Below are 13,892 nucleotides of genomic sequence, written 5' to 3'. Positions count from 1 at the left end.
CTATTAGATTTTCGTCCCCCTTTACATACTGCATTACCCTTTTAATATCCTCATACACTTTCTCTATCTGTTCATCTTCAGCTTGCGACGTCGGCATGTATACCTTAACTATCGTTGTCGGTGTTGGTCTGCTGACGATTCTGATTAGAACAACCCGGTCACTGAACTGTTCACAGTAACACACCCTCTGCCCTACCTTCCTATTCATAACGAATCCTACACCTGGTATACCATTTTCTGTTGCTGTTGATATTACCCGATACTCATCTGACCAGAAATCCTTGTCTTCCTTCCACTTCACTTCAGTGACCCCTACTATATCTAGTTTGAGCCTTTGCATTTTCTAGTTTCCCTACCACGTTCAAACTTCTGACATTCCACGCCTCGACTCGTAGAACGTTATCCTTTCGTAGATTATTTAATCTTTTTCTCATGGTAACCTCCACCTTGGCAGTCTCCTCCCGGAGATCCGAATGGGGGACTATTGCGGAATCTTTTGCCAATGGAGAGATCATCATGACACTTCTTCAATTACAGGCCAAATGTACTGTGGATACACGTTACGTGTCTTCAATGCAGTGGTTTCCATTGCCTTCTGCATCCTCATGTCGTTGATCATTGCTGATTCTTCCGCCTTTAGGGGCAATTTCCCATCCCTAGGCCAAGAGAGTGCCCTGAACCTCTATCCGCTCCTTTGCCCTCTTTGACAAGGCCGTTGGCAGAATGAGGCCGACTTCTTATGCCGGAAGCCTTCGGCCGCCAATGCTGATTATTTATCAAAATTTAGGCAGTGGAGTGGATCGAACCCGGGACCAAAGACGTTTTGATTATGAATCAAAGACGCTACCCCTAGATCACGGGCACGGTAATGTGCTTCTCTTCATTCACTCGTATCCGGTCTGGCTGGCAGCAGAAGATAGAAAAAGGATAGGTGAAGTTTTAAATTAGCATTTAAAAGTACCATTCACCCAGGATGATCGTACGTGCATTCTATCCTTTGACCGCCGCACAAATTCCCGTGCCGACCTGTGTTGCCGTGCGGTTCTAGGCGCCACAGTCTGGAACCGCGAGACCGCTACGGTCGCAGGTTCGAATCCTGCCTCGGGCATGGATGTGTGTGACGTCCTTAGGTTAGTTAGGTTTAAGCAGTTCTAAGTTCTAGGCGACCATAGTGCTCAGAGCCATTTGAACCATTTGAACAAATTCCCGTATACAGTACAGAAATAGGCACCTGTGGCGTACAAAAATAGCTGAACGCTAAGTCTAAATGGAATTACAGTGTGTTTTTATAGATACTCTCCACCTTGGTCCCATACAGGTAGCTTGTGTTTGCCGCGAATCTCCGGACAGCAGAAAGTTCCAGATATCTGGAATAGAAAGGAGGTGAACCCTGTATGAAACAAAGATAAAAGAACAGACCCGTAAAATTACAAACCAGTTTCCTAAATGTTGCATGACTGGCGAATTCTAGAGTGTGTTAAAATATTAAATTTAATATATTTACCTGCGACATGAAAACCTCTTTTTAAAAAGCAACGCCAGTATCTGTTCCACTTTTCTTTTAATTTCAACACCACCTTCTGCTTCGGTCCACAAAGCCACAGTGTAGGTCAAGCGTCCTGAGGGTACACACAACTTTGGAGCCGAAACCGTTTTTTTTTTTTTTTTTTTTTTTTATTTTTTTTTTTTTTTTTTTTTTTTGCTGAATCAAGACTACAGTTGCAGAACCTACATCAACATGCTCCATATGATGAATAAGAAAGGGAAAACTACTGTCAACAAATCAGAAGGGATTATAAGAATCGCTCTTGCAAACCTCATCGTACCCTTTTCAGGCACGGTGCCCTGCTAACCATGAATGAAGCGCTACAGGTGGCTTCCGTAACCCTAGATTTACGAAATCTTATTACACATTGCCCCCATTCACGCTGTTAACGGAGATCCGAGCATGAGGTATAGGTTCTCAGATATTTGATTGGCTCGAAGACTGCTTTAGTAATGTAACTCAGCACGTTGTCTTCGAGGGAGAGTTGATCAAATACAAGAGTACCGTCAGCAGTACCCCAGGGAAATGTGACAGAACCGTTCTTGTTCTCTCTCCACATATGTATAGATGATCTGACGGACGGGATGAGCATCAATCTCAAACTGTCTGCTGATGACGCAGCAGCCTACGGTAAGGTTTCGTCGTTGAGTGACTGTAGAAAGTTACAGGCTGAAGTAAACAGAATTTAAATTTGAAAAAGGAGACAGCATTGGTCGTATATTTTTTACTATTGCAAAATCGATTTTCTGTCACTGAGTGACCATCTTCAGTGCTATATTGTATAACTTAAATTGGGATGCACTGTTGTCACTAAGCTTACGGCAATCACATAGATAGTAAAAAATATACGACCAATGCTGTCTCTTTTTTCAAGTATACCTGTTATCTGGTCGAAGTGCACAAGACAACATGGAGTCGCCAATCAATAGAATTTAAGTTGATGTGAAGAACAGTGGCTTGCTCTAAACATGAGAAAATCGATCTCAATGAGGACGAGTGTGAAAAACAATCTTGTGTTACGGCATGACACATTCACGTCTATTAATTATCTACGATTAACGTTGCAAAGTGACATGAAATGGATACAGCGCTTAAGGTCGATGGTAGAGAAGGTGAATGGTCTACTTCGATTTGTTGGGAGAATTATAGGAAAGGATATACCGTCTATGAAGGAGACCTCGATCAGAAAGTACACTTGTGCGACCCATTCTTGAGTACTACTTAGGTCTCTGTAATCCCCACAAGGTAGTATTTAAGGAAGACCTACACTCATGCTCAAAAATTAAGGATAATTACAGAACGTGGTGCCACACAACTTGACACTACACAAAACTGGCGCTAATAGCATAGGCACATAGGGAACAAACACGACACTGATCCGTAAGCCCACAGTATTGGTGATATGTTGAGAAAACCGTCACGAAACACATGCGCTACTAAACGCCATTCTTTCCTGCCCAAGTAACCCGGCATCAATATGGGATATGATCACCATGCACACGTACACAGGCCGCACAACGGGTCGGCATAATCCGGATCAGGTGGTTTAGGCGGTCGAGCAGCTGCTGGCGTATAGCCTCCCATTCTTGTATCAGTGTCTGTCGGAGCTCCGGAAGTGTCGTAAGGGTTTGAAGACGTGCAGCGATACGTCGACCGAGAACATGCTAGACGTGATCGACGGGGTTTAGGTCTGTAGAACAGGCAGGCTACTCTATTCGCCCGATATCTTCTGTTTCAAGGTACTCCTCCGCGATGGCAGCTGGGAGGGGCCGTGCGTTATCATCCATCAGGAGGATGGTGGGACCCACTACACCCCTGAAAAGGCGGACATACTGGTGCGAAATGACGTCCCAATACACCTGACCTCTTACCGTTCCTCTGTCAAAGACATGGAGGGGTGTACGTGCACCAGTCATAATCCCACCGCACACACCAAACCACGACCTCTATACAGGTTCCTTTCAAGGAATTTAAGGCGTTGTTATCTGGTTCCTGGTTCACGCCGGGCTCTCCTGTGACCAGGGGTCAGCGGAATGCACCTTGAAGGTCTCCAGGCGAATAAACCATGTCCGTTCAGTCGTCTGTAGACTGTGTGTGTGGAGACAACTGTTCCAGTGGCTGCAGTAAGGTCCTGAGCAGGGCTACCTGCAGTACTCCGTATCCGTCTGCGGGCACTGATGGCGAGATATCGGTCTTCTCATGGTGTTGTATATTGTGGACGTCCCGTACTGTAGCGCCTGAAAACGTTTCCTGTCTGCTGGAATCTTGAGATCACACTTTGTGGCACATGGAGGGCCCGTGCTACGACCTGCTGCGTTCGACCAGCCTTCAGTCGCCCTAGTATTCTACCCCTCATAACGTCATAAATATGTGTTCTTTGAGCCCAGACACCATCAGCACGTCTGAAAACGTCTGCCCACTTACTCGTTGCACCGTACTCTGACATTCACCAACACACCTCTGCGTATGTGAACTGCTGCTAGCGCCACCGTGCGACGACCGCAGGTCAAATGCACCGCATGGTCACACCCCGAGGTGGTTTAAACCCGAAAACCACCCACCAGAGCGTTGTTCCGCCGTGTATCAGCATTATCCTTAATTTATGAGCATGATTGTGGAAACGGTTCAGAAGCTTGCTGCTAGATTTATTGCCGGTAAACTGCGTCAACACACCATTATTACGGATATTCTGTGCGAATTCAAATAGGAACCCCTGGAGAGAACATGTTCTTTTCGTGGAACACTACTGGGAAAGTTTAAAGAACCAGTATTTGGAACAGACTACAGAACGAATCTGTTGCCACCACATTCATTGTGCGCAAGAAACTAGAAGACATGATACTAGAATTTAGGGCTCACTCGGATGCATGTGGATAGTTGCTTTTCCCTCGCTCTATTTTCTGGCTGAGCAGGAGAATTATTGACTAAAACGTACCCTCCGTAGCATCGTATTGTGGCTTGAGGAATACATATGCAGATGTGGAAAATGATCTACATGATGGTCAACTGCGCGTGGCTGACATGGCATAAACCGCCGTTGAGCGTTTCCTTCATCTAGGAATGTAATACACAGCCGCAAAACCACGCTTTGGGCTATCAGGAACAACCGGTCGATCTCGTGAGAGTTGTTGCTAAGCCTTAATCTGCCAATTAGTCGGCCACGCGTTATTTCACCCACATGTGCTCGCTGTCCCATTCTTATTCTCCACGAAGTGAATAACGTGTGACACATACACACAAAAACGCACACAACACGCGACCAGATATCTGCCCACATCGCCTGTTGCAGGCACGCCAATTACAGATGCTACATTTAATTTATCTTGTACGACAATAACAAATGAATATTGTTACAGAATTTGTAGACTTGTCACATATACATGGAGCACGCACAATGAAAATTAAGAATGCAGTTTAACATACGGGCCTAATCGATAGAAATTACTACATGTACTACTATGTAGTTTCATAAACTTGGTGAAGAATGCAAGATAGGATTGTTAAGCATGTGAACTGTATAACATGGTTCACAGTAAGACAGCGTCTTCTTATGAGAGACGATTAAGCATTGATGTACTTCATAATGAGCTGTCACAGTCCTGAAGGAACGAATTATTCCTGTAAAACCAGAATGAGATATATGTAACTATTCACTTTAATTGCTGCTTTGACCAACGATACGTCCATTTCAGGACTCTGTCTCATACAGTTGCAAGAATCATAATGCTATATTCACCTAACGCATGGGAACACCGTTAACACTGTACTAGAGAGCAATCAGTGTGTTTGCGGGCTGGGCCACGAAAGAAGTCGACCTCTGCTGAGTTTAAGGCCATGCTCGTCATTCACTCGCCCACAGCCAGCAGCTGAGTTGAATGGAGAACCAGTTCTCGCGAATCAGCGGCCGGGTGTGGCCTCGGCAGTAACAGATTGCTCGGAATCGGCAAGGACGCCGTGCTGCATTCACAGGCCGTACGCAGAACCCACACGCCCAGTTTCGGAGTTCACTGCTCCTCAGACTGACGTAAGGAGCTCGTTCACCGACTGAGAATCGTGCAGAAACCTGTTTTGCAGCTAGTATTTACGTCATGGGCTAGGCTGCTGACGCAAGACGTGCACTTAAGAGTACAGTTACAGCTAAGTGGAACCAGCGTAGGTGGCTCCTACCAACATATGTTTTCACAATTACTAAATTGCACCATAGCAGCGCAAAACTGATAAACCTCAATTGAAGCGCAGTGGCTAAAGGAAAACAGAGGAAGGCTCTCATAATAGTTTGACTTCTCCAATGGCGTCATTTTTGACGGAAATTGTCTTAAATTGTTTTCGTTGATAATTTTTAACGATCCCATAATCTTTAACGAATCTAATCCGCATAATATTCAATTAAGGTTCCACGAAAAATGTCTCAGAACCTCCTTCGAAAGATTTTTTTAGTTTCATTTCGAATTTAATTTCTATAATGTCTTTATTAGGATCATTAGATTGAGTACAGTAGTGTATATATTATATCTCTGGAAAATATTGTTTCATTCCTTCCCTCGTTTCTTATCAACTTCTTTTTTCGTTTTCATCTTAATCATTTTTCTTACCAAGTTTTGTTTTCTTTTCGTCTCATTTTTTTTTTAACTATCTGTTTTCAATTTTTCCTTTTATTTTCAGTTATTTTCATAATTTTGTATTAGTTATCTCTTTCATTTTCATCTCTATTTGCTTTTTCTCAATTTCGCTTCGGTTTTCCTTTTGAATTTAATTTTTCATCTCATTTTTTCGTTTTCTTTTTTGTAGCAGGTTTCAGTTTTTTCTTTTACTTTTACCTTCGAACTTCTGTTTAGGTTTGTTTCTTCCTGTACCGTTTCCTCTCCAATTTTCGTTACCAATTATTATTAGACATTTTTTTCTCATTTTGTGTTTTTATTTTGCTTCCTATGGTTTCAAATTTTTGGTGCTATGTTACCATTCTATTTCTTTTTCACTTATGCAATTTTATTTTTCGTTTGCTTTTTATTTCTGGATTATATCTCCTTTCGTCCTTCTGCTTCCATTCTTCATCTTCTCATTCTTTCAGTTTTCCACTCTTTTTCACGTTTATTTTCTGCTGATACCTCTCATAAAATTTTTTGGGAAACCAACGTACAAAAAGATATTATCACTATTGCTTATCTCGGACACCTACTGAGGTCGGGCAGTGATTAAAACTCCCATTACGGAGACGTTGTATTTAAATTTGTCATCATGACACATGGATTAAAAGCTTTAATTTAGTCCCTATTCGCTTAATGTTCCTATGAAGTGACACGACCGATTTCCGTCCCCATATTTGTTGTCATGGTTCTGCACTGCCTATAAGAAGATTCAGTCCTTACCATCCTTCCTTTTCACATCCACCGCTATTTCTTACTCTTCAGGATATACATTTACTTCGTCTAGTCTTGTTTTTGATGTTCTCGATAACCTTATTGTTTGAGCTTTTGGTCATTTTGTTGTTGCAGTTCCCACACTATGCTGTTTTGCCTGCAGGTCGCATGGTTGTTAACTGTGTGTCATGAAGGCTTGACGCAATGTTCAGCACACGGGACTCACATTTGGGAGGACGCCGGTCGAATCCATGGCTGGCCATCCAGATTCAGTTTTTCCGTGGTTTTCCTAAGTAGCTCTAGGTACATAGCACGATGGCTCCATTGAAATGGCTTTTCCAATTACCTTTCACTTCCTGGAAACCAAGTGCCCCGTACCTAATGAAATCGTCGTCGACGAGACGTTAAACCGTTAAACACTAATACTTGCCCCCCCCCCCCTTCTTCCGGAGGGACGATGGTTCAAATCTCCCTCCAGTCATCACGCGTAATTTCCCTAATCGCTCCAGGCAAATGTCACGATGACTCCTTTGAAACGGTGTGGCCTAATTCCTTCCTCAATCTGAACATGATCTGCGACCTAAGTCATCGGAGGGGCGTTAAATCATAACATTTTTTCCTTCCGTATTCGCGGTGGAGTGAGGTTCATTCTACCAGCACGTTCATTGGGTTCTTAGTCGGAGGGAATTGTATTCGATTACCAAGTTTCCTGGATCAGCCTGTCCGGAGATTCTTCGTATAGCTGCTGACTAGGGTCTTGTGTTTGAATTTACATATTTATGCTACATTTTAACTTCTATTTTTGTGTCTAATTGGAATGAAAACCATCACTCATTTCATTACTGGTAACCTACGGTCGTAAGAGTTAGTCTACTAAAAGCTGCTCTTGCCATTGCATGTTCATTCACCAAATTTTACAAGAATTAAATAATAAAATAAAGGATTAAATAATAAAATAGCGACGTTTGAGATTGTCTGCGACATTCTAACGCATTTGACTGTGCGATTAAAAGTATTCTCCTAGATGAATTGAAGTTTTATGGGGTTGATGGTATAGCCAACCTATGAATAATGGCCGGCCGCTGTGACCGAGCGGTTCTAGGCGCTTCAGTCTGGAACCACAGCACCACTACGGTCGCAGGTTTGAATCCTGCCTCGGGCATGGATGTGTGTGATGTCCTTAGGTTAGTTATGTTCAAGTAATTGTAAGTTGTAGGGACTGATGACCTCAGATGTTAAGTACCGTAATGCCCAGAGCCATTTGGACCATTTTTATGGATAATGTCATATCAAAACAAAAGAATGCCGAATGATGCTCTTAGTAATTCAGCCAATTCTGACGGCGTGATTAACGTATAGCGTTATAGAAGAACGAAAATACAACTTAAAATGTGTCTGCAAATCCACGGACCACTCCCTCAGCGAAGCAGGTGAAGTTCGTAATGTTCCTAACAAGACATGGACAGAAAATTTCCTAACTACGGCTTTCACCATTTCGCAATGAACGTCGTTATTGAATATCGCTTTAGTAGCGAGTCAAGTCCATTAGAGGCCTATTACCTAAATGTCTCTCTTCCATTCGTGCGAGTCCCGGAGTATGACCCAACGTCGCCGCCCTGGAGGTATACCAGGTCCCCCGCGCATATGCGCCCTACTCCCACTAGACATTCACACATGTAACACCGTGTCACGTGAGTGTTTCTGGCGGGCCGACTTCTCCCACGGCGCGAGTCCTGTTTGAGGAGCCTACCGTACCCGATGAAGCAATCGCGGAGCCAGAGTGAAAGTGGCAGAGCCTAATCCATTAATGGCGCCGTGTCCCATAAGGTCACAACCATGTTCTTTGGAAAGGGCAGCACGCTTTGAATTACACGCTCGTGTTTTCTTTCTCTTGATACAAGCAAACAGCAGCAGTACAAGGATAGATATAAGCGTGTTACCATTTTTCGGGGCGGCCTAGCTGAATACAAATGTGGTGCTGCACTCCCGGTAGGACTGAAACAGTCGACTGTATGGCCTATTTGAACCTGCTCGAATACCAGCGGGATTTGGGAAGGTCCTCTGGATTTCCCGCCCGACGTATAAATGACAATTTCTGGTGTTCTGGCCAATTTTTATGTGGTGTTTAGGTAGTTTTCCACGTCCCACTAGATGAATAGCGGGCCAGTAGCCAGATACTGCCTCAGGTACACGTTTATTAAACATATAGAACGCATTCTCACTTTTTCACAAGGTATAACACACAAACTCCGCGTCCCTTGACCGAGGAGGGATTGAGGAGCGTGGGGAGGGGGGGGGGGGGGGTTGAAGGGAGTGACGACCGATCACCCCTCTACCAGTAACACTGTCAAATGGCATCCAATAACTAATATTCTGAAAGAAGTAGGGGTAAAGTGTAGGGAGAGACGGGTCATATACAGTATGTACAACAGCCAAGACGGAATACTAAGAGTGGACGACCAAGAACATAGTGATCGTATTCAAAAGGGTGTAAGACAAGAATGTAGCCTTTCGCCCCTACTGTTCAATCTGTTCTTCGAGGAAGCAATGATGGAAATAAAAGAAAGGTTCGGGAGTGGAATTAAAATTCAAGGTGAAAGTGTATCAATGATACGACTCGCTGTTAACATTGCTATCTTGAGTGAAAGTGAAGAAGAATTACACGATGTGCTGAACGGAATGAACAGTCTAATGATTACAGAGTGTGGATTGAGAGTAAATCGAAGGAAGAAGAAGATAATGGGAAGTAGTAGAAATGAGGACAGCAAGAAGCTTAACATCGGGATTGGTGGTCATGTAGTAGATGAAGTTAAGGAATTCTGCTACCTAGGCAGTAAATTAACAAATGACGGAGGGAGCAAGGAGGACATCAAAAGCCGGCCGCTGGTGGCCGAGCGGTTCTAGGCGATCCAGTCTGGAACCGCGCGATCGCTACGGTCGCAGATTCGAATCCTGCCTCGGGCATGGATGTGTGTGATGTCCTTACGTTAGTTAGGTTTAAGAAGTTCTAAGTTCTAGGGGACTGATGACCTGAGATGTTAAGTCCCATATTGCTGAGAGCCATTTGAACCGTTTCAAGGACATCAAAAGCAGACTAGCAATGGCAAAAAGGGCATCCCTGGCCAAGAGAAGTCTAATAATATTAAATATAGGCCTCAATTAGAGGAAGAAGTTTCTGAAAATGTACGTCTGGAGTACAGCATTGTTTGGTAGTGAAACATGGACTGTGGAAAAATGGAACAGAAGAGAATCGAAGCATTTGAGATGTGGTGCTACACACGAATGTTGAAAATTAGGTGGACTGATAAGGTAAGGAATGAGAAGGTTCTGCGCAGAATCGGAGAGGGAAGGGACAGGATGACGGGACATCTGTTAAGACATGAGAGAATGACTTCCATGGTACTAGAGGTAACTGTAGAGAGCCAAAACTGTAGAGGAAGACAGAGATTGGACTACATCCAGCAAACAATTGAGGACGTAGGTTGCAAGTGCTACTGTGACATGAAGAGGTTAGCACAGGAGAGGAATTCGTGGCGGGCCACATCAAACCAGTCAGAAGACTTGTGATCATAAAAAAAAGAAAAAAAAACCTAACTTGCTCACACCGCGAAAATAGGGGATAAGGGTCAGGGAAAGGAAGAAGAAAGAAGAATGTGGTCGATTTATAGCACGTGGGTCCTGATCCAAAGGATAATTCCGACTGATAAAGTAAGGAGGTTCTCAGCAGAGTCGGCGAGGAAAGGAACGTATCTGTTAAGACATTGGGGATGAACTTCGATAGTACTAGAAGGCGCTGTTGAGGGTAAAAACTGCTGAGAGGAAGACAGAGATTGGAATACATCCAGTAAAAAAGTAAGGACGTAGGGTGCAAGTGCTACTCTGAGATGAAAACACTGACACAGGAAATGAAATCGTGGCGAACTGCATTAAACCATCAGAAGAATGATGACTAAAAAACGGTAAACAAATATATGATACAAACATAATATATAAGTAGCCTGGAATTTTGTTTTCAGCTTCACCGAATAATTTGTACAAATGGGTTGTCGAATATGATCTGCTGCTTTACTTTCTCTTCTTCGTAAATTTTCCAGTTTTGACATAGACGATAGGGTAATGAGAAGGTTTATGCTTCCCCGTTCTTAATACTCAGATGGTTGGTGGTGACTGCGCCAGACTGCTACCATCATCTTCAGTGTTCTGCCAAAAGGCAGGTTTTCACCTTATAGTTCTACAGGCTGTCCGGTCTTCTGCCATCCTCTTCAGGTCTGCATAATTTCCTCTTCTCTTTATGTTGTCTATCATCTTGTATCTCCTTCTCCCTCTCAGTTTTCTCCCACAAACCAATCCTTCCAAATCATTTGCTAGCAAGCACTCCCTACTCAATGAATGTCCCAACCAGTTCTTTTTCTTTCTCTTACAACCTTCAGCAGAAATTTTCTCTCACCAACTCTTTCCAGTACTCTTTCATTACTCACTCTTTCCATCCAGCTTGTTCTCTCCATTCTCCTCCACATCTACATCTCAAATGCTTCTCATCTCTTTTCATCCTCTCGTCTCAGCGTCCATGATTCTGCCCCATATAGTGCCACACTCCAGACAAAACATTTGTCTTAAACCCTTATCTAATTTGTCACATAAGAGTCTCCTCTTTCTGTTGAATGCCTCCAGCGCTATGGCAATTCGTATTTTCACCTCCTGGTGACATCTCAAGTATTCGTGACAAAAAATAAAAACAACTGCAGCTGTCCTTATGATTTTATTTTATTTTGTCGCTACCAGTTTCAACTCTTCATTGTTTAATTTTCAGGCTCTTTTTGCTGCGGTACGGGTTGATATGCATAACCCATCAGTAGCCAGCATTACTGGATACGCAGACAGTAAGTCAGCACGCCAATATCAACTTGGAGGGCTGACTTATTGTCTGCGTATCCAATAATGCTGCCTACTGATGGGTTATGCATGGGGATCGTATCACCCTGTACCGCATCAAAAAGAACCTGAAGATGACGCAATGAACATTGAAACTGGTAGCGACAAAATAAAATAAAATCATAAGGACGGCTGTAGGTACTTTTATTTTTTGTCACGATAGTAAACTGCCGTCGTCCCAGAGACGTCCTGCCAAAATGATGGACATAGAGACTCTCAAGTCTTCCGTTATTGTGCTTCAAAGATATTTAAATGCAATTACTTGGCTAATGATAGAATGTCCTATTTTAATATTGGATTGTAGCTTCTTGTACTGATGACCTTACTCTTTGATTTGCTGTGTTTATTTGCATCCCATATTCCACACAACTCTCATTCAGCTCTTTCAGCATGTTATTCAGTGTCCGTTCACTTTCTGCCACTAATACCATGCCACCAGCAAATCTTATACATTCTATTCTCTTTCCAACAATACATATACCTCTTTTCCCATCTAAGCCTTTCACAGTAATCTCTTCAAGGTATGCGTTAAACAGCAGTGGGGAAAGGCAACAGCCTTGTCTACCACCTCGTCCAATGCTACATCCTTCTGACATTTCATTTCCAATCCTTATCCTTACTTTCTGGTGTAAATATAGATTCTTTACCAGGCTTCTCTCTTTCCAATCTACTCCTTTCCTCTTCAAGATATCCATCAGCTTGTGTCACTGAAGCCAGCAGGGGTGGCCGAGCGGTTTTGGGCGCAATAATCTGTCACCGCGCAACCGCTACGGTCGCAGGGTCGAATCCTGCCTCGAGCATGGATGTGTGTGATGTCCTTAGGTTAATTAGGTTTAAGTAGTTCTAAGTTCTAGGGGACTGATGACCTCAGAAGTTAAGTCGCATAGTGCTCAGAGCCATTTGAACCATTTTTTTGTTCTACTGAACTCTTTCAAAAGCCTTTTCTAAATCTATAAAAACAGCAAAGATTTCTCTACCTTTTTCCACTCATCTTTTCTCTATAGTTCTTAACAGGCCAATAGCATCTCTTGTTCCTTTTCCTCTTCTAAATCCTAACTGCTCCTCTGCTATCCCTCTATCCAGCTTACCATATAGCCTTCTATTCAATCCTCTTAGCAAGACTTTAGCTGCATGAGATATTAGACTGATGGTCCTATGCTTTTCACATTTTTTAGTGTTTCTCTTTTTCTCTATTGGTATCATAACTATTTGCAAGGAAGCTCTCAGGCAATTCCCCTTTGCCATATATCTCATTACAGAGGTAGACTATTTTTTTTCTTGCCTTGTTTTTCAGACTCGTCAACAGTTCTGCTGGCAAATCATCAATTCCACATGCCTTCCTATTCTTCATCTCCTTCAGCGCCTTTTCTAATTCTGCTTCCAAGATGGTGAATCTCTTTCCATCTTCCGGCACGTATTTCTCCTCTTCAACCATTATTTCGCTTTGTATTTCATCCCCCTTATACAGACATTCAGTATATTAAAAAACGAATCTTCCTGGCAGATTAAAACTGTGTGCCGGACCGAGACTCGAACTCGGGACCTTTGCCTTTCGCGGGCAAATGCTCTACCAACTGAGCTACCCAAGCACGACTCACGCCCCGTCCCCACAGCTTTAATTCCGCCAGTACCTCGTCTCCTACCTTCCAAACTTCACAGAAGCTCTCCTGCGAACCTTGCAGAACTAGTACCCCTGGAAGAAAGGATATTGCGGAGACATGGCTTAGCCACAGCCTGGGGGCTGTTTCTAGATTCAGTATATTCTTGCCATCTGTTCAAAACCTCCTGTGGTTCTGTCCGCTCTTTCTATTTTCATGTTATTTCTCTTTCTTTTACGTTCAAAAACTCACTAGCCAGTCTATACATCATTTCATACTTTCCTCTTTCTCCATTTTCTCTATTTCGTCGCATTTCTTTTTCATCCATTTGCCCTTGATTCTTCAGTTTCTCTTCTTAATTCATTATTCAATTTCCTGTACCTATTTTTCCCTTTTTCAGTTTCTACATTTTTCCCCTTTCTCCTCTCTTCCATCTTTTTCAACATGTTTTCTGTTATC

The 13,892-nt window shown here is 43.1% G+C and overlaps 1 non-coding gene across 1 annotated transcript; it reads right to left on the bottom strand.

The window, feature by feature from the left end:
• Window positions 1–13,350: 13,350 nt before the first annotated feature.
• Trnas-cga lies at window positions 13,351–13,425 on the bottom strand. Its single transcript has one exon. It is a non-coding gene; the product is annotated as a tRNA-Ser (tRNA).
• Between the last annotated feature and the right edge of the window lie 467 nt (window positions 13,426–13,892).

Source organism: Schistocerca americana, chromosome 8 (assembly GCF_021461395.2).
Source record: "Schistocerca americana isolate TAMUIC-IGC-003095 chromosome 8, iqSchAmer2.1, whole genome shotgun sequence".
NCBI classification, from domain to species: Eukaryota; Metazoa; Arthropoda; class Insecta; order Orthoptera; family Acrididae; genus Schistocerca; species Schistocerca americana.
Note: the sequence above shows the minus strand (reverse complement) of the source record. Positions and strands in the feature narration are given on the sequence as shown.